This window comes from Cherax quadricarinatus, chromosome 16 (assembly GCF_038502225.1).
Source record: "Cherax quadricarinatus isolate ZL_2023a chromosome 16, ASM3850222v1, whole genome shotgun sequence".
Classification (NCBI taxonomy): Eukaryota; Metazoa; Arthropoda; class Malacostraca; order Decapoda; family Parastacidae; genus Cherax; species Cherax quadricarinatus.
Window position 1 is genome coordinate 30,624,125 of NC_091307.1, and position 22,887 is coordinate 30,647,011.

The 22,887-nt window shown below is 38.8% G+C and overlaps 1 protein-coding gene across 6 annotated transcripts in view; it reads left to right on the forward strand.

Moving 5' to 3' along the window:
* The window catches only part of LOC128705063 (centrosomal protein of 290 kDa), a 448,876-nt gene that overhangs the window by 319,603 nt on the left and 106,386 nt on the right, over window positions 1-22,887 (forward strand). The gene's annotated exons all lie outside the window — the stretch shown is intronic.

Below are 22,887 nucleotides of genomic sequence, written 5' to 3' on the forward strand. Positions count from 1 at the left end.
GTGGTACATGAAACTTTTCTTCCATCTCATGGAAATTTCAATGCTCAATGCATATAATATGTACCAAATAAAGACTGGCAACAGACCACCGTATGGTGAATTTTGTTTGTCTGTTGTCAGACAACTCATAATGAAGTACCAGGTAAGAACACCTGCTATACAACAAGGTCCTCGAATTCCTCAGGATATACCCAAGCGTTTGAGGAGGGAAGGTGATCATTTCATAATACAGCTTCCTTCAACTCAGAAGAAATTTGCTCAGAAGAGATGCATCGTCTGTGCACAAACAAAATGATGCCAACAAAGACGCAAAGACACTCGGTTTATGTGTGAGGAATGTAAGGTGCCTCTGTGTATGGTGCCTTGTTTCAAGGAGTTCCACAAGCTCCAGCAATTCTAAAACCATGTCCAGTGATTGTAAATATGTAAATATATGATAGAACATTAGTATTATACAAGATTTGTGCATGTTTATTGTAATAAACAGCAGTGGTAAACAATAATATGGTAATAACTTTAGTGCGGTTATTGTGTTCAATACAGTGAGTTTATATATATACATTATATACAGTATTGGTCTCTCAGGCCCCAAATGTTAGTAGGAAAAGAAAAGAAAAAACAACAAAAACTGCTAAATAAAGTAATGCGCGTATGTGGAATTCGTCGATGTTGCCGCCACCACATCATTTTGGACAAACTTCTTGGCACTGTATCTCGGTAAGTACTGATCAGAATTTTTTTTTGTCTTATTACCTTCACAAAAATATGCTCTTTAATTCTGTAAGAAAAAATAATTTTTTTTTTTTTTTAAAAATTTCTTGGACACTGGAGCACCACTTCAGATTTTGGCCTTGGATCCTGAAGGGGTTAAACTCATAATTAGAGGTTCCACTGTATTAGGTACTGAAATAGTACTCAAATAGCCACAAACACACTGACAGGTGAACATTTTCACCTGTCTTTATCACATACTATTGTCTAGAAATATATTCAAAGTATTTATAGGCCCCAGTAATGTTTTAGACATGCTGGAGTACGTATATATGAAACTCCTTGAAGCATGGTGCAAGACGAGTGTCACTCCACTGCTGACAGTGCAGCAGTGGAGTGACACATTATAATCATCCACTGCCTTGGCTTTATTTTTCACTGTTGCACGTAAACATGACTGTCTATCTGTCCGTCTGTCTGTTTGTCTATCTGTCCGTCTATCTGTATCTGTCCATCCGTCCGTCCATCTGTTTATCTCTGTCTCAGTTTATCTCTGTCTCTGTTTATCTCTGTCTCTGTTTATCTCTGTCTCTGTTTATCTCTGTCTCTGTTTATCTTTGTCTCTGTTTATCTTTGTCTCTGTTTATCTCTGTCTCTGTTTATCTCTTTCTGTCTTCCTGTCTCTGTCTGCTTGTCTCTCTCTGTCTCAGAGAGAGAGCCGCTCTTGAACCAACAGGTATTACACACGATGCAGAGTCGTCAAGTCTGATTCCTGATCAAGTGAAAATGTGTATTACTTTCCAGTCATGTTTATTATGCCTTATATCTACAAGCACAGTATAGCACTTTGTCTGGATATTTTGGGGTTATCCTAGGTAATTTGCACTATGTATAATAAAGTGGACTCTCGGTTACTGGCCATATTCCGTTCCAGAAGCTTGGCCTAAAACCGAAATTATATTTCCCATAAAAATTAATATAAATACCATTAATCCATTCCAGACACCCAAAAATATTCACAAAAATAATGTTTTATTAATTAATGAATTAAAATAAATACATGAACAATTAAATTAGTATTACATAACTGTATTAATGACTGCTTGACTTATGGAAGATAGGGAGGAGGAGAGAGGGAGTTGGGGTTATTGTTTGGAAGGGGAATCCCTCTTCATAATGACTTCAGGTAACAAGTCCCTCTCTGGGGTTACTTCCCTTCTTTGTCTTCTAATGCCACTAGGACCAGCTTGAGAGTCACTGCACACCTGTCGCACAAAATAACTGTTAAGAGTGCTTTGTTTCTGGCTTTACTTTAAGATTTTCTTTAAGTGGGACGAAGTTTTGTCACTGAACATGTTGCAGATATGGCTTGTTTCAGCTTGGTCATGGTGGTATTTCTCTACAAAAGCTTGCACCCTAGTCCACATTGCACAAATCTCTAATCTCCAAAGGTGGCACCTCCTTCACTTCCTCTTCCTCCTCCTCTGAAGCAAGTTCCTCAGCTGCAGTCTGTTGCTGTTTGAGTTGAAGCTCTTGGAGCTCTTCAGTGGTTAGCCTTTTCCTGTGGTCGTCCACCAACTCTTCCACATCCTCACCACTAGCCTCAAACCCCATGGACTTCCCAAATGCCACAATAGAATCCACAACAGGCAGAGGGTCCTCAGGGTCAGTCTCAAAGTCCCTCTCTTGGACACAACCTGGCCACAATTTTCTTCAAGCAGAGTTCAGAGTCCTGGAAGTCACTCCCTGCCAATCCTTACCTATAAGGCTTCTACTATGGAAGATATTGAAGTGATTTCTCCAGAAATCTCTGAAGGTCCGAGGTCACTTCAAAGCACCTTTGAAACACTTCTTTGGTGTGGAGCTTTTTGAAGTTGGAAATGACCTGCTGGTCCATGGGCTGGAGGAGAGGAGTGGTGTTAGAAGGCAAGAACTTCACTGTTATAAACCTGAAGTCCCTAAACAACTGGTCTTCTAAGTCTGGAGGATGAGCAGGAGCACTGTCCAGTACCAGGAGGCACTTGAGTGGCAATTTATTTTCCAGGAGGTATTTTTTTACACTGGGGCCAAACACATCATTGACCCACTCTTTGAAAATGTGGCTTGTGACCCATGCCTTATTGTTAGCTTTCCACATCACACATTCTATTCTTGAAGACATTGTTTTTCTTGAACACTCCAGGATTTTCAGTGATACACCAATAAAGGCTTCACTCTGAAATCCCCGCTAGCATTTGCACAGAACAAAAGAGTAAGCCTGTCTTTCATAGGCTTGTGGCCTGGCAGTGCCTTTTCCTCCTGAGTAATGTAGGTCCTCTTTAGCATTTTCTTCCAAAACAGGCCTGTTTTGTTACAGCTGAACACTTGTTGGGGTATGAATCCTTCAGCATTTATGTACCCCTGGAATTCCTGTACAAATTTTTCAGCCACACATTTGTCAGAACTTGCAGCCTCACCATGCCTTACCACACTGTATATGCCACTATGCTTCTTAAATCTCTCAAACCAGCCTTTGCTGGCCCTAAATTCATTAACATCAGCACTTGTTCCAGGCATTTTCTTTACAAGATCCACATGCAACTGCCTTGCCTTCTCACAAATAATGGATTCCACAACATTGTCTCCTGCTAATTGTTTTTCGGTGATCCATAACAACAATAACTTCTCCATATTTTCAGTTATTGGTGGCCTTTGTTTGGTTAGCACATTTGCCTCTTTTGCCACATCAGCTTGCTTGATTTCTTTCTTTGCCAGGACAGAAGTGATTGTTGATTTGTTTTTCCCATACATCCTGGCAAGCTCAAGCACTCGAAGGCCACTCTCATATTTTTCAACAACTTGTTGAAAAATATGTGCAACTATAGTTGCAACAGCAGTGCAACAACAGTTGCACTTAATGAAAAACCTCCAAAAACATTGGAAATGTTTGGATGAATGAGCACAAGATTGCTCACTCGCCCAGAGACACAGCTAGACTAACGTGCAAGCTGCGGAGGGCGGCTAGTCGACGCATCCCATACGGCTGATAACCGAGTTGGCCGATAGCTGGAACAGCCGATAACTGAGGGTCCATTATAACTGTATTGTGTACCTGTGAGACAGACAGAGATAGACAGAGATAGATACAGACAGATGGAGATACAAGGAGAATAGAAGCATCAGGGAAGAGAGGGTGAAGGTTTATAAACTAAAAGAGGAGGCAGTTAGGGTAAGATATAAACAGCTATTGGAGGATAGATGGGCTTTTGAGAGCATAGGCAATGGGGTCGAAGAGGTATGGGGTAGGTTTAAAAATGTAGTGTTAGAGTGTTCAGCAGAAGTTTGTGGTTACAAGAAAGTGGGTGCGGGAGGGAAGAGGAGCGATTGGTGGAATGATGATGTAAAGAGAGTAGTAAGGGAGAAAAAGTTAGCATATGAGAAGTTTTTACAAAGTAGAAGTGATGCAAAGAGGGAAGAGTATATGGAGAGAAAGAGAGAGGTTAAGAGAGTGGTGAAGCAATGTAAAAAGAGAGCAAATGAGAGAGTGGGTGAGATGTTATCAACAAATTTTGTTGAAAATAAGAAAAAGTTTTGGAGTGAGATTAACAAGTTAAGGAAGCCTAGAGAACAAATAGATTTGTCAGTTAAAAATAGGAGAGGAGAGTTATTAAATGGAGAGTTAGAGGTATTGGGAAGATGGAAGGAATATTTTGAGGAATTGTTAAATGTTGATGAAGATAGGGAAGCTGTGATTTCGTGTATAGGGCAAGGGGGAATAACATCTTGTAGGAGTGAGGAAGAGCCAGTTGTGAGTGTGGGGGAAGTTCGTGAGGCAGTAGGTAAAATGAAAGGGGGTAAGGCAGCCGGGATTGATGGGATAAAGATAGAAATGTTAAAAGCAGGTGGGGATATAGTTTTGGAGTGGTTGGTGCAATTATTTAATAAATGTATGGAAGAGGGTAAGGTACCTAGGGATTGGCAGAGAGCATGCATAGTTCCTTTGTATAAAGGCAAAGGGGACAAAAGAGAGTGCAAAAATTATAGGGGGATAAGTCTGTTGAGTATATCTGGTAAAGTGTATGGTAGAGTTATTATTGAAAGAATTAAGAGTAAGACAGGAAAGGAAGGGGGTGTATGGACCAGGTGTTTACAGTGAAACATATAAGTGAACAGTATTTAGATAAGGCTAAAGAGGTTTTTGTGGCATTTATGGATTTGGAACAAGCGTATGACAGGGTGGATAGGGGGCAATGTGGCAGATGTTGCAGGTGTATTGTGTAGGAGGTAGGTTACTGAAAGCAGTGAAGAGTTTTTACGAGGATAGTGAGGCTCAAGTTAGAGTATGTAGGAAAGAGGGAGATTATTTCCCAGTAAAAGTAGGCCTTAGACAAGGATGTGTGATGTCACCGTGGTTGTTTAATATATTTATAGATGGGGTTGTAAGAGAAGTAAATGCGAGGATCTTGGAAAGAGGCGTGGAGTTAAAAGATAAAGAATCACACATAAAGTGGGAGTTGTCACAGTTGCTCTTTGCTGATGACACTGTGCTCTTGGGAGATTCTGAAGAGAAGTTGCAGAGGTTGGTGGATGAATTTGGTAGGGTATGCAAAAGAAGAAAATTAAAAGTGAATACAGGAAGGCCCCGCTTTACGGCGTTTCACTTTACGGCGTTCCGCTAATACGGACATTTCAAATTATGACCAAAACTCACTATACGGCTCCCCCCACCTGACTTTCTAATACGGTCACCGTGCCCCACCCTGTTTGTTTACATTCTCCATGAGCTCAGTAAGCACTAAGTCTCTCCATTTTGTCTGGAAACTCCAAAATTTCAAATGTTTTTAAAAGTTATTTCATATTTTATATATACTCTGATAATTATACTTATGTATACCTGTACCTAAATAAACTTACATACATCAAGTCATTTAAATGTCGTATATTACGTTAATATACACATTTTCATTAATCCATCCATGATATTTTTTTCAAAATTATATAATAAACACGATGCATAACATATAAATAAGATAAATACACCCCACAGTAGAATAAATAAACATAAATGTGAGATGTGAGCAGACGACTTCCACAAGTGACGCCATAATAACAATAGTCACCGAGTCTCATTAAATGTCGTATATTACGGTAATATACACATTTTCATTAATCCATCCATGATATTTTTTTCAAAATTATATAATAAACACGATGCATAACATATAAATAAGATAAATACACCCCACAGTAGAATAAATAAACATAAATGTGAGCTGTGGTAGCAGACGACTTCCACAAGTGGTGATAACAATAGTCACCGAGTCTCATTAAATGTCGTATATTACGGTAATATACACATTTTCATTAATCCATCCATGATATTTTTTTCAAAATTATATAATAAACACGATGCATAACATATAAATAAGATAAATACACCCCACAGTAGAATAAATAAACATAAATGTGAGATGTGAGCAGACGACTTCCACAAGTGACGCCATAATAACAATAGTCACCGAGTCTCATTAAATGTCGTATATTACGGTAATATACACATTTTCATTAATCCATCCATGATATTTTTTTCAAAATTATATAATAAACACGATGCATAACATATAAATAAGATAAATACACCCCACAATCTAAGAGGAAACAACACCAAGGCCAGCAAGAAAACACCGAAAAATCAACTATTCAACAAGTGTAGCCAGGAGGACGCCGGCCCAGCAACCACCCCACTCACCACCACTCAACGCGACACCACAACAATAACAACAAACATGGCTGCCACCAGCCCATCCTCCCCTCTCTTCCCCGGATTCAACCTACCTAGTAGTCTCTCAGGTATGACCAACGATCCAGATACCCTAAAGTCATGCATCTCCAACTTAGTTATTGAAAATATGAATCTTCGAGAGACGCTAACAAAACAAGACACCAGGATGACACAACTCGAGAACAAAATCCTCAGTCTTGAACAAAAGTTATCAACACCTGGAATGACTAACTGTGACAAGACCATCCAAACAGTCATAGATAGCCATACCCAACAAATAATATCTCTTAATACAAAGGTTGAAGAAGCAGTAAAACAATGGAAGAACAACTTAGATAACCAGTTCAGTGACTACTTTGCTCTCCAAGAAGATAAAACTGAGCAAGAAAAACTATCGGACGCAGTAATAGTTAACAGTCCACTTTTTCCCAGTGATATGAACCAAACAAACAGTAAAGAAATTACTCTGCAGATCATAAAGGACCAAACAAGTGTTATTGTACCAGAGTCTGAAATAAAAGAAGCCAGATTACTAGGATCCCATGGTAGAAAAAGTGTTATGCTTAGATTCAACTCACATGATAGGAAAAAAGACTTAATTATTGCATCTATTAAAGTAAAGAAAGAGGTATACATAAACGAGTGTCTTACCAAAAAACGTCAGAACCTCCTGTATAGAGTCAGAAAACTTAAGCGGGAGAATAATGACACAATACACCAATGCTTCACACGGGATGGGAAAATTCTAGTTAGGAAAACAAATGTAGGTCAACTGTACACAATCACGAACGAGAATGATCTATCACGATTTCTCAGGGATACTAATCTTACAGAGAATAACTAAACAATGTCCAACTTAAAAGTCTACGTAGTGTAGTGTATGTTTTGCTCCATTATTGTTCAAATTTCATTGTACAATCTCTTAGTATTTAAATAATCAACTACCTCATTTTGTGATTTTACTAGTAAGCATAAATCACCTTATGTGATTTTCTTATTTACTATTGTTCGCTTGAACATTAGCTGAATTGATACTTTCTCTGTCCATATTACTACCTCATATTTTTTTTAAATACTACAATTGATATTACTTACTAAAATTAATAAATATCATTTTTACTAAAATTTCAATTTACTCTTAACATTTTTGACATTTAATAACCATTACTTGACTAATTACCTTTACCTGTTTTAATACCACATTTACTATCCTAGATTACTCTTAATTACCTTGTACTGCCATACAACCTCAAGTATAACTACCAGTGCAATATTGAATGAAATAAACATTACTATTTCACTTTTTTGTAATCATTATTACTTACTAAAATTTTATTAAACACCATATTTACTACCAGTCAATTTTACTTTTGTACATTAAACATTATTTTATACTTCCCATAACATTTTGTTGCCAAATTTTCAAGTTTTTATATTCAACCCCAACCTTGTATTATCCTTTGTACCTGTGTACCTGGGTACCTGTCTACCATCTTACTATCATATTATAACCAAGACATTACCATTGTGATTTTTTACTATTATTCTTTTGTACTTTAATTGTGAATTTTATTTTGTCAATTTAAATCTATAGTTATAACCTTGATCTTGTCAACAACCCATACCAGACTCTAGTGCAATTGCAAGTACCATTTCAAATTGTATTTTTATATTATAAGTTTATATTATAATTCCTACCATCTGTCCATTTAACTTTGCTTACCATTACTTAATTTTAGTCCCTTTTATATTTTCTCCTTTATTTTAGCTTTATATAACTATCCTAGTTTATATATCCACAACTGTTAAAATAATCAAGGTGCTATTCTCAGGTGCTAAAGTAGAATAAGCTCACAATCTTGCCATTATATTCCAAAGCTCATTTATTCACAACCTATATTAGTCCCTTTTTATTATAATTTTAAACTATAATTATAACTTTAAAAAATTACCTTTATAGTACTACCTACTATCATATTCCCAAGCACTATTATATGATCATCACTTTATTTGTATTAGTCCCTTAGCTCATTATTTTACATTTGTTAAATAATTCAGGTGCTATTTTTTAGCTTAAGACTATTTACTTTGTTTTATACTTAATTCTAACTATAGATTCACTACAAATCTTATGATTACAAGCATTGATCCTGATACCAACCTCTTATTTAATGACTTAAATGAATCAAACAGTTACTGTAATTACTACACTGCAGAACAATCAAAGGCACTTCTCAGTGCCAACAACAACATAACTATCTTTAACTACAATATCAGATCATTAAGCAAGCATTACGATGACCTCATAGCATTACTAAATTCCTTACATGCCAATATGTCCATCATTACACTAACTGAAACCTGGCTAAAGCCTGATAGTACAGATGTCTATGCCATTCCTGGTTACACAGCCATACACAACTGTAGGCCAGACCAACAAGGGGGTGGCACAGCCATATACTACTCAGACCAACTAGAATGTATCACTAATACTTGCACAAGGGATGAACATGGGGAATATATAATAGCTAAATTCAAATCCAAATACCTACAAAAACCTCTCACATTGATAAACATCTACAGAGTTCCACAGTCAAACATTAGCCAATTTAGTCAAAATCTAGGAAGTATGATAACTGATGCACGCATGAACAAAGATCACTTACTACTCTCAGGTGACTTCAATATAAATCTCCTGCAAGACCAGGACCCACACGTTACTGAATTCACAAACACAATGAGTAACTGTATGTTACTACCAACAGTAACAAAACCTACAAGAGTTACAGAGACTAGTGTTTCCCTACTTGACCACATCTGGACCAACACCATATCCCCTTTAAAATCAGGCATAATTACAGATAATACCACAGACCACTACCCTACTTTCCTCATAACAACTCTTGGTAAACTACCCCAAGACACTACTAAAGTCACCTTCAGACTTCACAATGAGGCAGCCATTAATAACTTCGCAACAGCATTAGCAAACATTGATTGGCACACTGAGCTAGAAATCTATACAGATATTGACGAATGTATTAATAATTTTCTAAAAAAGACCCAATACCTCTATAACAAGCACTGCCCTAAAAAAACTAAACAGATGACAGCAAAGAGACTGAACAGTCCCTGGCTAACACCCAGCATTCTCAAATCCATAAATACAAAACACCAATATGAAAAACAGTACAGAATGGGTCACATAACCAGAGACCAAACAAAACGTTACTCGTCAATCCTAACCAGCCTGATAAGAAGGGCAAAAAAATTGTATTATGAGAACAGATTATCCAACTTACGAGGTGATATAAAAAAGACCTGGAAAACACTATCTGAAATTCTGGGAACAAAAAAGATATCACGAAATAGCGAAATAAAATTAGCAAAATCAGATGAACCCCAACTCCCACCAACAGAAACAGCAAACAGACTCAATGATTTCTTCTCCACTATAGGACAAAACCTTGCCCATAAAATCCCAAGCTCAGATACCCCACCAAATAACTACCTCACCGGCAACTACCCGAACACACTGTTCCTAGCTCCGACTAACCCATACGAAGTCTCCCTTATTATCAATGCACTAAAAAACAAGGCAGGAGATTTAAGTACCTTACCACCCTTTATATATAAAAAAGTGTCACAAGTGCTATCTCCAATCATTGCAACACTCTTTAACAAATCCATTGAATCCTCCACCTTCCCTACAGTACTCAAAATAGCAAGGGTCACCCCGATCCACAAAGGAGGAGACCAAACAGAGTTGAATAACTATAGGCCAATATCCAACTTACACCCTCTCTCAAAAATCTTTGAAAAACTAATTCATAAACGAATCTACTCCTACCTTATCTCCCAGAACATACTCAACCCCTGCCAATTTGGATTCAGGCCTAATAAAAATACTAATGATGCCATTATACACATGCTAGAACATATATACACTGCAATAGAGAAAAAAGAAGTCCCACTGGGGATCTTCATTGACTTACGTAAAGCTTTTGATACAGTTGACCATGACTTGCTCCACGTAAAATTGTCACACTATGGTATAAGAGGGCACTCCCTCAATTACCTCAAGTCATACCTCAGCAACAGAAGCCAATATGTGTACGCAAATGGGGCAAACTCTTCTGCGCAACCAATTACAGTTGGTGTCCCACAGGGAAGTGTCCTTGGCCCTCTTCTCTTTCTCCTATACATAAATGACCTTCCAAATGCTTCGCAATTACTCAAACCCACACTATTTGCAGATGACACTACATACGTCTTCTCTCACCCGAGCCCAGTCACACTAGCCAATACTGTAAATACCGAATTACAGAAAATATCTACCTGGATGAGGACTAACAAACTTACACTAAACATTGACAAAACCTACTTCATTCAGTTTGGTAACAGAGCTACAGATGTCCCTCTTAACATAATGATAAACGGATCACCTATCACAAAGCTAACAGAGGGAAAATTCTTAGGAATCCACCTTGATAATAGACTCAAATTTCATACACATATACAACAAATTTCTAAGAAAATTTCCAAGACTGTAGGCATACTATCGAAGATACGGTACTATGTTCCACAGTCAGCCCTCCTGGCCCTATATCACTCTCTTATTTACCCCTATCTCACCTATGGAATTTGTGCATGGGGCTCAACAACAGTTAACCATCTCAGACCACTAATTACCCAACAAAAGGCTGCAGTTAGAATGATAACAAATTCTCACTACAGGCAGCACACTCCACCAATATTCAATACACTAAACCTACTCACCATACAAAACATCCATACTTATTACTGCACCTATTACATACATAGAACACTTAACTCTGATATTAACCCTCCCCTCAAACATCTCCTTGCCAACCTCAACAGAACACATGACCATAACACAAGGCACAGATCACTCTTTGATGTTCCTCGTGTTCATCTCACACTATGCAAAAACTCAATGCACATAAAAGGCCCAAAAATCTGGAATTCATTACCTGTAAATATAAAAGAAACACTACCTGTTTATAAATTCAAGTCTCTACTCAAAGATCACTTACTCACCCAAAACCAAACAAATACTGAATAACTGAACCTTATAAATTGTATATCTTAAATGTTTCTCACAATTATATCACATAAATGTTAAACCTAAAACCCAATCTAACTTTATTATTTTTTAAATACACTACCTAACAGAATCCCTCATATGACCTGTCTTTGTAATACTCACTTGTGCTTTATAGTAATCTGTTTACATTAATGTTTTATCACTGACTTCATCATTGCTTAATTAATCTTAAGTTAATTTTAAGCCAGCCCGTAATGCTATGCATAGTATAAGTGGCTTTGGCATACTGCTCTTATCTGTATTTTTTTGTACCTCTGTATGTGTGCACAAATTTATAATAAATAAATAAAAAATAAATAAATGTGAGCTGTGGTAGCAGACGACTTCCACAAGTGGTGATAATAACAATAGTCACCGAGTCTCATTAAATGTCGTATATTACGGTAATATACACATTTTCATTAATCCAGCCATGATATTTTTTTCAAAATTATATAATAAACACGATACATAACATAAAAAGATGATAAATACACCCCACAATAGAATAAATAAACATAAATATAAGATGTGGGAGCCTGGTTTGTTTACTCTGTGCCTGGCCTGTCACCTCTCATGTACTCATTCTTTCTCTCTCTCATTTATTCGTTTTATCTCATTTACTTACTCCTGACCCTACATTAAGACTACAAATATTTTAAGGTAAGTAATGAGTGAACTGTATATACATTTTATCGCTCTGGGATGCTTAAATATCATAGAATAGTATGTGTGGGTGGGGTGGCCTGGTGAGGTAGCCTGGCTATTACAATACATACCACACTTGATTTCTTACAATAAATACTACTTGTCTCACCCTAGATTAAGACTATAAATATTTTAAGGTAAGTAATGAGTGCACTATGTGTGTATTGTACCTTTTTATTGTTTTTTGATGCCTGGTTCTATTGCTAACTTAATATATGTTAGTGTAAACTTGTTATCTAGTGTTTGTATGCATTTATAAGTGGAAAAAAAGGGTGTTCCACTTTACGGCGGTTTCCGCTTTATGGCGGTAGCCTGGAACCTAACCCGCCGTATAAGTGGGGCCTTCCTGTACAGGAAAGAGTAAGGTTATGAGGATAACAAAAAGATTAGGTGATGAAAGATTGGATATCAGATTGGAGGGAGAGAGTATGGAGGAGGTGAATGTATTCAGATATTTGGGAGTGGACGTGTCAGCAGATGGGTCTATGAAAGATGAGGTGAATCATAGAATTGATGAGGGGAAAAGGGTGAGCGGTGCACTTAGGAATCTGTGGAGACAAAGAACTTTGTTCTTGGAGGCAAAGAGGGGAATGTATGAGAGTATAGTTTTACCAACTCTCTTATATGGGTGTGAAGCATGGGTGATGAATGTTGCAGCGAGGAGAAGGCTGGAGGCAGTGGAGATGTCATGTCTGAGGGCAATGTGTGGTGTGAATATAATGCAGAGAATTCGTAGTTTGGAAGTTAGGAGGAGGTGCGGGATTACCAAAACTGTTGTCCAGAGGGCTGAGGAAGGGTTGTTGAGGTAGTTCGGACATGTAGAGAGAATGGAGCGAAACAGAATGACTTAAAGAGTGTATCAGTCTGTAGTGGAAGGAAGGCTGGGTAGGGGTCGGCCTAGGAAAGGTTGGAGGGAGGGGGTAAAGGAGGTTTTGTGTGCGAGGGGCTTGGACTTCCAGCAGGCATGCGTGAGCGTGTTTGATAGTGAATTGAGACAAATGGTTATTAATACTTGACGTGCTGTTGGAGTGTGAGCAAAGTAACATTTATGAAGGGATTCAGGGAAACCGGCAGGCCGGACTTGAGTCCTGGGAATGGGAAGTACAGTGCCTGCACTCTGAAGGAGGGGTGTTAATGTTGCAGTTTAAAAACTGTAGTGTAAAGCACCCTTCTGGCAAGACAGTGATGGAGTGAATGATGGTGAAAGTTTTTCTTTTTCAGGCCACCCTGCCTTGGTGGGAATCGGCCAGTGTGTTAATAAAAAAAATAAAAAAGATGGAGATAGAGACAGCTAAAGTCAATGAGCCACCCACCCAGCCAGCCAGCTGCCGGCCAGCCATCCCACCTGCCAAACACATATTACACGTTTCAGAATTGCTTCTCTTTACTTTGGGCATAGGTTATAGGACATTCTGTCAGGATGACACTACCAGTGGTATCAAAATTGAAAGGATGTTGCATAAATGTTGCACTTGGGTTATTATTGAGTTTTTTTATATTTCCTCGACTACTTGTGGCCACATCCATCTCAAAGCCACTAAACTTAGGGTCAGCATCACTTTCCTCTTCAAAGGGGAGTGTAAATACGACATGACATCAGTGAATCCCTGGTGTTTGCCACGATGTTTGCTCTAACTGGTGCTCAGTTGAACTGGTGCTCCCACAAGGTACTAAGCAGTCCCAGATTTTTTTAAATACTGTGCACACCGAGTGTTAAGACCCATTCTGTACTGACCAGGCATCTCAGGCCAATCATGTCAAATTTGGAGGCAGGAAAAGTATAACGTTGATCTACGTTTGGAGCGCTAGTGGTAACAACGTAGATCTATGTTTGGATAGTTAAGGCGTTAAAAGATTTTGAATTAAATGGACAAAATCCATTGTGTGGATGAAGTCCAAAAACGAAGTTAATTGTCCTAGAATTGTCTGTTATTGTTATGATATACTTGGCAAATTGATTTTAGATTTAACCCTTTCTCTGTCCATATTTAGAAAAAAGTATTTGTTTTTTCTGAAATGGAAGGAAATCTTTTTCTGAAGGTACTGACACTATCAGTATGAAATTTGATGGAAAACTTACAGAATCACTCAGGTGCAAAATTAAGAAGTCTGGGTATAATTTGCACATTAGTAATTTTGTCCACATTGAGTCCTATTTTGGAGCAGTTCCATTGCTCCATTAATCCAAATTTTTAGCTGAAGAATGAGACACTTGTGCAACATTTGGGAATCTTTGCTGAGGTAATGTTTTCCAGCCAGAGTTACTTTTTCAGTCCAGTACAGAGAAGAAGTCACTGGCTGGTGAAACACTTCCTCAATTAACATTCCCAAATGTTACACAAATGTCTTGGTCTTCAGTCTGTCGGTTTTCTAAACCATATACATCACAAAATTTTTAGTCATTTCACTGTTGCCTTCTGTTCTATCAATTGAGCATAGGAAACTGTCCATTCAACTATTACAACTGCCCTCTACAGTGCACAGAAGTTGGTAAATTTGCTAATTTTACAAAAAATTAAAAAAAATTCTGATTATAAAGTAAACAATGAATCCATATCTAAATCTTGTTGATTTTTTGTGAGTGTGGTGCACTTAATTATAGAATGTATTCTCATTTTTGTCACAGTGGAACCTCGAGTTTCATGATTAATTTGTTCCTGAAAGTCTAACGAAAACAGAATTGTACGAAAACTGAAGCAATATTTCCCATAAGAAATGATGTAAATCCATTTAATCCATTCCAGACACCCAAACATATTAACAAAAAATACATTTTATAAAGAATAACTTTAGTTTTACATACAGAAAACAATGAGAAATAAATATAAATGACTAATGAAATGGATAAATGAACATTTAACATTACTTTTACCTTTATTGAAGACTCTTGTTGGCGTATGGAAGACAGCGAGGAGGAGAGACGGAGGAGGAGAGGTTATTGTTTGGAAGGGGAATCACCCTCTATAAGGACCTCAGGTATCAAGGCCCTATCTAGGGTTACTTCCCTTCTTTGTCTTTTATTGGCACTAGGGCCAACTTGAGAGTCATTGGACCCCTGTTGCACAAAAAATCTGTCTAGAGGTGTCCGTTTCTGGCGTCTCTAAGATTTGCCTAAAATGGGATAAGGCATTGTCATTGAACATGTTGCAGACATGGCTTGCAATAGCTTTGTTAGGGTGATATTTCTCGCCTTCTTTATCAAAGGGCTGGCACTCGGAACTTTTTTTGGCCCCATGGTGGCTTATTTAGCAGTCACACTCAATAAACAAGCACAAAAAATAATGGATTGTTACGAAATGTTTCGGATGAACATGTGGATGTGCACATATTAAAAAAATCTGGGACCACTTAGTACCTTTTGGGAGCACCAGTTCAACTGAGTGCCAGCTAGAGCCATCAGTGTGGTAAACACCAGGGGTTCACTGATGTCATGTCCTATTAACACTTCTCTTTTAACCCTTTGAGGGTCGACAGGCCCTCTCCGAAACTCGTTCTCAGGGTCGGCCAAATTTAAAAAAAAAAAAAATAATTTTCTCTTATGAAAAGATAGACAATCTTTTCCCGATCATAAGGACACCAAAAGTTTGAAATTTGATGGAAAACTTACGGAATTATGCTCTCGCGAAGTTAGCGGTCTCGGGGATGTTTATGCATCGGCGATTTTGCCCACTTTGAGCCCCATTTTCGGCCAATTTCACTGTACTAGTCGACAAAAAACATGAATATTTCGCTAGAACTCCATTTTTTCTATCGAATGGGTGCAAGAAACCACCCATTTATGAAATTCAACTATCCAGTACAGTGGTCAGAATTTAGCAATTTTGCCAATTTCATACAAATTTCAAAAGATGCCAATTTCCGAATAGGGTCCAGAATAAACAAGAAAGACATTCCTGGCACTAAAATGACATTTCCTCTGGTCATTAGTCACGTCTCAAGGCCCCTCTTATATTCTTTTGCTTTCCACTTTGAATTTTTATTCTCACAAAAAATATAAGATTTACTGTTATGCGGACTACTGCATTAGTGTAAAAAATGGTATAAATATTATTGGCGCACTTGTGAAAGAATATTAGACTCACCAGTTGATGTGTATTGGATCATTGGCACGATTTGTTTACTTTTGAAATTTGGTAAAAATCGAACATTTCTGCTACTTTGAGCTCAATTTCAAGGTATCTTTCATTGTAAAACCAGTCAAAATCATCTCAATTTCTGTAATATGTCTTCCATTCTATAAGATGAGACCAAGAAAACTAGAATACAACAATAAATACCATACGAAAATACAGTGCAAAGTCGCTGTTTTATTCCCAAAAAACGGTCAAAGTTTTTTTTTCTCATTATGCACTGTGTGCTGCAGGATTTGTTTTAGACTGTGCACACTGACCACATAGACCCATTCTTTCATATGAAGGCCTACCAGCTTTCTCCCACTAGATTTGAGGGCGCTAGAATATAGGCATATTAGCACGTCAAAACCCTGGGTCGTAAGCCGTACTAGTACGTCCGAAACCCTCAAAGGGTTAAGAGGAAAGTGATGCAGACCTCGAGTTTAGTGGTATCGAGGAAATATCACAAACCTTGATAATAAGCCATGTGCAACATTTGTGCAACATCCTTTCAATTTTGGTACTACTGGTAGTCTCATCCTGCCAGAATGTCCTATAACCTATGCCCAAAGTAAAGAAAAACAATTCTGTATCTCTGTCTGACAAATTCTAACCATACAATAGAGCAAAAAAGAAATGTGAAGGGCCTGGGAGTGATAATGTCAAAGGATCTCGTCTTCAAAGGCCACAACTATGTATCTACTTCATGTGCTAGGAAAATGATTGGATTGGTAATGAGAGCCTTCAAAACTAGGGATGCCAAGCCCATGATGATTCTCTTCAAATCGCTTGTTCTCTCTATGCTGGAATACTGCTGTACACTAATGGCCTCTGTCAAGGCTGGAGACATTGCAGACCTGGAGAGTATACAAAGAACTTTCACTGCACACATAAGTACGATACATCACCTAAATTACTGGGAACGATTGAAGGTTCTTGATTTGTATTCCCTGGAATGCAGGCGAGAGAGATACATGATTATGTACACTTGGAAGGTCTTGGAGGGATTGGTACCAAACCTGCACACGAAAATCACTCCCCATGAAAGCAAAAGACTTGGCAAGGGATGTAACATTCCTCTGATGAAAAGCAGGGGCACCATAAGTACATTGAGAGACAACACAATAAGTGTCCAGGGTCCAAGACTATTCAACTGTCTCCCAGCATACATAAGGGGGATTACCAATAGACTCCTCTCTGTCTTCAAGAAGGCCAACCAGGCTGTGGTTCGTATGTCAGTTTGCATGCTGCCAGCAGTAATAGCCTGTTTGATCAGACCCTGATCCACCATGAGGCCTGGTCTCAGACCGAGCTGCCGGGGCATTGACCCCCCAAAACCCTCTCCAGGTAAACTCCAGGTCTCTCTGTGTCTCTCTCTCTGTCAGTGTCTCTGTCTGTCTATCTCACAGGTACATAAATACAATTATATATAGTGTAAATTACCTAGGATAACCCAAAAAATCCAGATAAAGTACTATACAGTGCTTGTAGATATAATGCATAATAAGCATGACTGGCAAGTAATACACATTTTCACTTGTTCAGCAATCAGACGTGATGACTCTTCATCGTGTTTGATACCTGTTGGTTCACGAGTGGCTCTCTCAGACAGAGAGAGAGACAAGCAGACAGAGAGACAAAGACAGATAAGCAGAGGCAGAGATACACAGAGAGCTAGACAGAGACGGAGATCGACAGATATACAGACACGGACAGACAGATATGTTTATGTGTAACAGTGAAAACAAATAAAGCCAAGGCAGTGCACGACCATCAAATGTCACTCCACTGCTGTACTGTCAGCAGTGGAGTGACACACTTCTTACAACGTGCTTCAAGGAGTTTCATATATACTTTGGCATGTCTAAAACATTGCTGGGACCTATAAATACTTCGTATTGTAGGTAGTAGGTTGGTAGACAGCAACCACCCAGGGAAGTACTACCGTCCTGCCAGATGACTGTGAAACAAAAACCTGTAACTGTTTTGCATGATGGTAGGATTGCTGGTTTCTTTTTCTGTCTCATAAACACGCTAGATAACAGGGATATCTTGCTACTCCTACTTACACTTTGGTCACACTTCACAGACACACACATGCATATATATATATACATACATCTAGGTTTTTCTCCTTTTTCTAAATAGCTCTTGTTCTTTTTTATTTCTTCTATTGTCCATGGGGAAGTGGAAAAGAATCTTTCCTCCGTAAGCCATGCGTGTCGTATGAGGCGACTAAAATGCCGGGAGCAATGGGCTAGTAACCCCTTCTCCTGTATACATTTACTAAAAAAGAGAAGAAGAAAAACTTTATAAAACTGGGATGCTTAAATGTGCGTGGATGTAGTGCGGATGACAAGAAACAGATGATTGCTGATGTTATGAATGAAAAGAAGTTGGATGTCCTGGCTCTAAGTGAAACAAAGCTGAAGGGGGTAGGAGAGTTTCAGTGGGGGGAAATAAATGGGATTAAATCTGGAGTATCTGAGAGAGTTAGAGCAAAGGAAGGGGTAGCAGTAATGTTAAATGATCAGTTATGGAAGGAGAAAAGAGAATATGAATGTGTAAATTCAAGAATTATGTGGATTAAAGTAAAGGTTGGATACGAGAAGTGGGTCATAATAAGCGTGTATGCACCTGGAGAAGAGAGGAATGCATAGGAGAGAGAGAGATTTTGGGAGATGTTAAGTGAATGTATAGGAGCCTTTGAACCAAGTGAGAGAGTAATTGTGGTAGGGGACCTGAATGCTAAAGTAGGAGAAACTTTTAGAGAGGGTGTGGTAGGTAAGTTTGGGGTGCCAAGTGTAAATGATAATGGGAGCCCTTTGATTGAACTTTGTATAGAAAGGGGTTTAGTTATAGGTAATACATATTTTAAGAAAAAGAGGATAAATAAGTATACACGATATGATGTAGGGCGAAATGACAGTAGTTTGTTGGATTATGTATTGGTAGATAAAAGACTGTTGAGTAGACTTCAGGATGTACATGTTTATAGAGGGGCCACAGATATATCAGATCACTTTCTAGTTGTAGCTACACTGAGAGTAAAAGGTAGATGGGATACAAGGAGAATAGAAGCATCAGGGAAGAGAGAGGTGAAGGTTTATAAACTAAAAGAGGAGGCAGTTAGGGTAAGATATAAACAGCTATTGGAGGATAGATGGGCTAATGAGAGCATAGGCAATGGGGTCGAAGAGGTATGGGGTAGGTTTAAAAATGTAGTGTTAGAGTGTTCAGCAGAAGTTTGTGGTTACAGGAAAGTGGGTGCAGGAGGGAAGAGGAGCGATTGGTGGAATGATGATGTAAAGAGAGTAGTAAGGGAGAAAAAGTTAGCATATGAGAAGTTTTTACAAAGTAGAAGTGATGCAAGGAGGGAAGAGTATATGGAGAGAAAGAGAGAGGTTAAGAGAGTGGTGAAGCAATGTAAAAAGAGAGCAAATGAGAGAGTGGGTGAGATGTTATCAACAAATTTTGTTGAAAATAAGAAAAAGTTTTGGAGTGAGATTAACAAGTTAAGAAAGCCTAGAGAACAAATGGATTTGTCAGTTAAAAATAGGAGAGGAGAGTTATTAAATGGAGAGTTAGAGGTATTGGGAAGATGGAGGGAATATTTTGAGGAATTGTTAAATGTTGATGAAGATAGGGAAGCTGTGATTTCGTGTATAGGGCAAGGAGGAATAACATCTTGTAGGAGTGAGGAAGAGCCAGTTGTGAGTGTGGGGGAAGTTCGTGAGGCAGTAGGTAAAATGAAAGGGGGTAAGGCAGCCGGGATTGATGGGATAAAGATAGAAATGTTAAAAGCAGGTGGGGATATAGTTTTGGAGTGGTTGGTGCAATTATTTAATAAATGTATGGAAGAGGGTAAGGTACCTAGGGATTGGCAGAGAGCATGCATAGTTCCTTTGTATAAAGGCAAAGGGGATAAAAGAGAGTGCAAAAATTATAGGGGGATAAGTCTGTTGAGTGTACCTGGTAAAGTGTATGGTAGAGTTATAATTGAAAGAATTAAGAGTAAGACGGAGAATAGGATAGCAGATGAACAAGGAGGCTTTAGGAAAGGTAGGGGGTGTGTGGACCAGGTGTTTACAGTGAAACATATAAGTGAACAGTATTTAGATAAGGCTAAAGAGGTCTTTGTGGCATTTATGGATTTGGAAAAGGCATATGACAGGGTGGATAGGGGGGCAATGTGGCAGATGTTGCAAGTGTATGGTGTAGGAGGTAGGTTACTGAAAGCAGTGAAGAGTTTTTACGAGGATAGTGAGGCTCAAGTTAGAGTATGTAGGAAAGAGGGAAATTTTTTCCCAGTATAAGTAGGCCTTAGACAAGGATGTGTGATGTCACCGTGGTTGTTTAATATATTTATAGATGGGGTTGTAAGAGAAGTAAATGCGAGGGTCTTGGAAAGAGGCGTGGAGTTAAAAGATAAAGAATCACACACAAAGTGGGAGTTGTCACAGCTGCTCTTTGCTGATGACACTGTGCTCTTGGAAGATTCTGAAGAGAAGCTGCAGAGATTGGTGGATGAATTTGGTAGGGTGTGCAAAAGAAGAAAATTAAAGGTGAATACAGGAAAGAGTAAGGTTATGAGGATAACAAAAAGATTAGGTGATGAAAGATTGAATATCAGATTGGAGGGAGAGAGTATGGAGGAGGTGAATGTATTCAGATATTTGGGAGTGGACGTGTCAGCGGATGGGTCTATGAAAGATGAGGTGAATCATAGAATTGATGAGGGAAAAAGAGTGAGTGGTGCACTTAGGAGTCTGTGGAGACAAAGAACTTTGTCCTTGGAGGCAAAGAGGGGAATGTATGAGAGTATAGTTTTACCAACTCTCTTATATGGGTGTGAAGCGTGGGTGATGAATGTTGCAGCGAGGAGAAGGTTGGAGGCAGTGGAGATGTCATGTCTGAGGGCAATGTGTGGTGTGAATATAATGCAGAGAATTCGTAGTTTGGAAGTTAGGAGGAGGTGCGGGATTACCAAAACTGTTGTCCAGAGGGCTGAGGAAGGGTTGTTGAGGTGGTTCGGACATGTAGAGAGAATGGAGCGAAACAGAATGACTTCAAGAGTGTATCAGTCTGTAGTGGAAGGAAGGCGGGGTAGGGGTCGGCCTAGGAAGGGTTGGAAGGAGGGGGTAAAGGAGGTTTTGTGTGCGAGGGGCTTGGACTTCCAGCAGGCATGCGTGAGCGTGTTTGATAGGAGTGAATGGAGACAAATGGTTTTTAATACTTGACGTGCTGTTGGAGTGTGAGCAAAGTAACATTTATGAAGGGATTCAGGGAAACCGGCAGGCCGGACTTGAGTCCTGGAGATGGGAAGTACAGTGCCTGCACTCTGAAGGAGGGGTGTTAATGTTGCAGTTTAAAAATAACTGTAGTGTAAAGCACCCTTCTGGCAAGACAGTGATGGAGTGAATGATGGTGAAAGTTTTTCTTTTTCGGGCCACCCTGCCTTGGTGGGAATCGGCCAGTGTGATAATAAATAAATAATATGTTTCTAGACAATAGTATGTGACCAAAGGCAGGTGAAAATGTTCACCTGTCAGCGTGTTTGTGACTATTTGAGTACTATTTCAGTACCTAATATTAGTGTCAGAACAAAGATTGGCTATGAAATCACAAGAACTGCTACAAATTGTAATATCAGAACATAAAAATTACATAAATTAAAAAAATGATTAAAGTATATCGGCAACACTTCTGCAAGTGGCAGGACTCCATGTTGCCATCATGTGAGCATCCAGTGCTAACTTTGTGGTCTTATATCTTGGTAAATACCGACCCTAATTTTTTTTCCTGTTACATGTAGAAAAATACCCTCTTTTTTTTAATAATTTTTTTTTTCAACGTTTGGGTAGTTAAGGGGTTAATACAAGAGGGGCCCCATTTGTATGCCTCTTAGGTTTCCAACATTATATGGTAAGCAAAAATCACCGGTGGGTGGAAAAATGTGTCTAAAACACCTGATAACATGTTTACACAATCATAAATTAAATGCTTACCCTTTCAGGGTTGGTTGGTGCTCTACTAGTACGGCTTGCGCGCCAGGGTTGGTGCCGTACTAGTACGCGTAAATTCTAGCGGCTTCAAATTAAGCAGGAAACAGCTGGTAGGCCTAGATGTGAGAGAATGGGTCTGCATGGTCAGTGTGCATGGTAGGAAAAAATTCTGGGACCCAGTGGCTCATTGTGGGAATGCCATTTTAGTACACCTTGCTCACCATGCCTCGTGGTAAGAAACTCCTCACTCCTCAGCGAATTGGGACACTTTTGTTCCCCAGTGACAGTTCTAATACAGATGGAAGTGCCAGTGAAGATGAGTTTCAAGGTTTTGATGAGGTTGTGACCGAAACTAATGACCATAATACTGTACCGGTAATAGTGAGGAAAACCCAGACGACCCTCAACCTTCCACTTCTGGTGTTGGGCCGTCTTGTTCACGTTCAGTTGTACCAGAACAAAAGAGGAAACTCTTATTTTCCC